Consider the following 3,201-nt stretch of genomic DNA (forward strand, 5'->3'; position numbering starts at 1 on the left):
TAGTAAATCAAGAAGAAGTGAGTGAAGATGAATGTGTCTGAAACACAGGAGAGTCGCTGGGTTTTCAGGAGTTTGGAAATATAATGCCATCAAATTCCGTAAGAGAGATACAAGATGGAATTGATAGTCCTGAACATTCAATTAGAGCCAAATGCATAGCTCTAGGCTCCAAAAGGAATGAAGTCATAGCTGGTAAGATTGCTCAGTGATTAAGAGCACTGGTTGCTGTTGCAGAGGACTGAAGTTCAGTTCCCAGCACCCACATAACAGGTAACTGTCTGTAACTCCGTTTCCAAAGGAATCTGATGCCCTGTTCTGATCTGCATGGGCAGTGCATGACACTCATGAAGGCAATACATTCATACACACAAAATAAAAATGATAAATAAAATATTAGAAAAGAATAAAAGGAAAGAAATCAGTTTGCCAGCAACTGTACTGTTTACCCCTGTTTTCAGCCTTGGTGTCTTGCTTTCTTTCCCATTGCTATGATAAAATACTCTGACAAAATCAACTTAAAGGAGAAAGAGTTCATTTGGCTCTTGACACCAGGTATTGTCCATCATGGCAGAGAAGGTACAAGGGCAGGAGCTCAAAAAAACTTGGTGTATTATATCCACAGTCAAGGACAGAAAGAAATGATTAATACATACCAATAGTCACTAGGCTTCTCCTTTTTATTCACTCCGGATCCTAAGTCCAGGAAATGGTGCCACCAAAGTGGGTAGGCCCTCTCATATCAATAAACATAATTATGATAATACCTCACAGCCATACTCAGAGGCCTTTCTCTCAGGTAATTCTGGGTTCCATCAAGTTTACAACTGACACTATCACATTTAGTGATAGTGATGGTAGTGGAAGCTTCCACAAAAATTAGGAAATAGAAATTGTTAAAGAAAAATGAGCTTGTGCACAGTTTTGCTAAGCTGGAAGGGGGCAAGCCTAATTTCCTGCCTCTGTGCCTGCAGCAATTTTACAACTTATAAAAAGTCTTCAGACAAAGGTTAGAATGCATGTATGGTTAGCTGTGAAATGCGATAGTCAGTCCTTTCCTGGGGACTTGGGCCCTACATTGCTTCTGGTACTTTCCTTCTCTGTTATAGAAATAGATTTGTAATGAAATCCAGAATGAGGAAAACGGGGTTAAGGACTTATTTAAAAAAATTCCCCACCTTTAAGAATCTCCTGGGGGTTGTGGATGGAAGGTCCACATCTGGTCCAGACATGGCGGAGTTCTTTGTCCCTCTGTCCATTCTTCTGATGGGTGTAAGTTAGAAAAGCCTTTTGTATCTTTTCCTTGGAGATCAGCTGCAAGCTCACACTTCCCTATGCCTGTTAAACTCACTGACTTTTCAAGTGTCAGAAAGGTGATATTTTGACAGCTGAAGGGAGGGGCACAGGTGTCTCTGTTTAGAATATTTCCTCTCCCATCAGTGTGTCAGCATGGGATCATAGTAATATCACTTCTCCTTTGGGGTACTGGGCAGGTGTCAAGCACCATGGAAATCTATTTAAATCATTATCAATGTTTTTGCTTTATTTTGTTTTGAGGTTTTGATTTGCTTTCTGGTATTTTTTCAGACAGGTTATCAATCTGTTTTCTGAGTTCTGGGGTTACAGTTGTACACCACTATGCCCTGCTTGTGTGTGTGTGTGTGTGTGTGTGTGTGTGTGTGTGTGTGTGTGTGTGTTGAGAATCTAAAGAAGCCTATGCCAGCCTCTTGCTGAGTCTGACTGAGAACCCCGATCCGCCTGCCTCCATCTCCAGGTGCTGGGATTTCAGGTGTGCACTGCAGCATCCAGCTAAGATCACTCTTAATGTTAATGATAAGCTCTCTAAGTCATAAACACTCCTTTCATTTTTCCTGTAAATAAGCAGTCAGTAGAGGATTGAAGCAATTTGAACTCATAATTGGCTGCTGTGAGATTCCTGTCCTGGTCGCCTTGAGTAAAAGGACTGTCAGTCAGCCAGCTGGACTGTCTTTGTGCCAGAAACAAGCCATCTGGAACATTCACAGATGTCTTGAGATTGCAGCTGATTGCCCTGGCTCTGGGAGTTGAAGCCTAAGCCAAGGCTGTATAAAACATTGTGTACCAGATTTTTTTTTTTTTTTAATCAGAGGCCTCAGTAAACTTTACATGACCCTGCAACCACTTCTTCATAGGTTAGAGGGTTAGCACTTCCCTGGCAGCCCTTCAGAAGCACTGCTGTGACTAGCACCAAAGAAGCAAGGCTGTGATGATTGAAAAATAAGCCTTGTGCTCACTTTGGCAGCACATATACCAAACCTGGAACAATACAGAGAGGATTAGGCCTCTGCAAAAGAAAGACAATCAAGTTTATAAAGTGTTCCATTCCTTAAAAACAAAAACCAAAACCACAAGTCTTGAGGTTGGAGAGACAGCTGGGTGGTTAACAGCACTTGCTGCTCTGCATTTACAGCACTGGCTGCTCTTTCAGAGGATCTAGGTTCAGTTCCCAACACCTACATGGTGACTCACACCATGTGTAACTCCAGTTCCAGGGGGAATCCAATGCCCTCTTCTGGCCTCTGTGGGTACTACATGCATGTGATATACACATACTACGCAGGCAAAACACTCATACACATAAGATAAAAATAAATCTTTAGCTCTGCTTCCCTGGGCCTACACAACCCGCCCACAAGCCTCTCTCTGGGGTAAGCCCATTGCACCCTCTGTGCCTTGATTCCCCCAGCCTCATTCACCCTCCCACCTCTGCCGCTGTTCTCCCCTCCGAGTTTGGGCCCTGCCCCATTCCTTGTCTTGGGGCCCCAGACACCTGGGGAACCAATACTGCTCTCTGATCCTTTCATCCAGACCAATGGAGTGCCTTCACTGGGCGCCAGGAGCTCTGCTTCTGGGCCTGGCCCTGCCCTCACCTCCCTCCGCTTCCCTGGGCCTGCAGGACCCGCCACAGGCCTCTCTCCTACCCACAGGCCTCTCTCTGGGGTAAGTCCATTGCGCCCTCTGCACCTTGACTCCCCCAGCCTCAATCACCCTCCCATCTCCTCTGCCGTTCTCTCCTCTGAGTTTGGGCCCTGCCCCATTCCTTGTCTTGGGGCCCCAGACACCTGGGGAACCATTACTGCTCCCTGATCCTTTTCATCCAGATCAACATAGTGCCTTCTCTAGGCCCCAGGAACTCTGCATCTGGGCCTGGCCCAACCCTTACCT

The 3,201-nt window shown here is 45.4% G+C and overlaps 1 non-coding gene across 1 annotated transcript; it reads left to right on the forward strand.

The window, feature by feature from the left end:
- Positions 1 to 2,262: 2,262 nt before the first annotated feature.
- Positions 2,263 to 2,365, forward strand: LOC115070492. The gene has a single exon (XR_003849648.1). It is a non-coding gene; the product is annotated as a U6 spliceosomal RNA (small nuclear RNA).
- The last annotated feature ends 836 nt before the right edge of the window (positions 2,366 to 3,201 follow it).

The sequence above is a fragment of the Nannospalax galili genome, unplaced genomic scaffold, assembly GCF_000622305.1.
Source record: "Nannospalax galili isolate Female #2095 unplaced genomic scaffold, S.galili_v1.0 scaffold135, whole genome shotgun sequence".
Lineage (NCBI taxonomy): Eukaryota > Metazoa > Chordata > Mammalia > Rodentia > Spalacidae > Nannospalax > Nannospalax galili.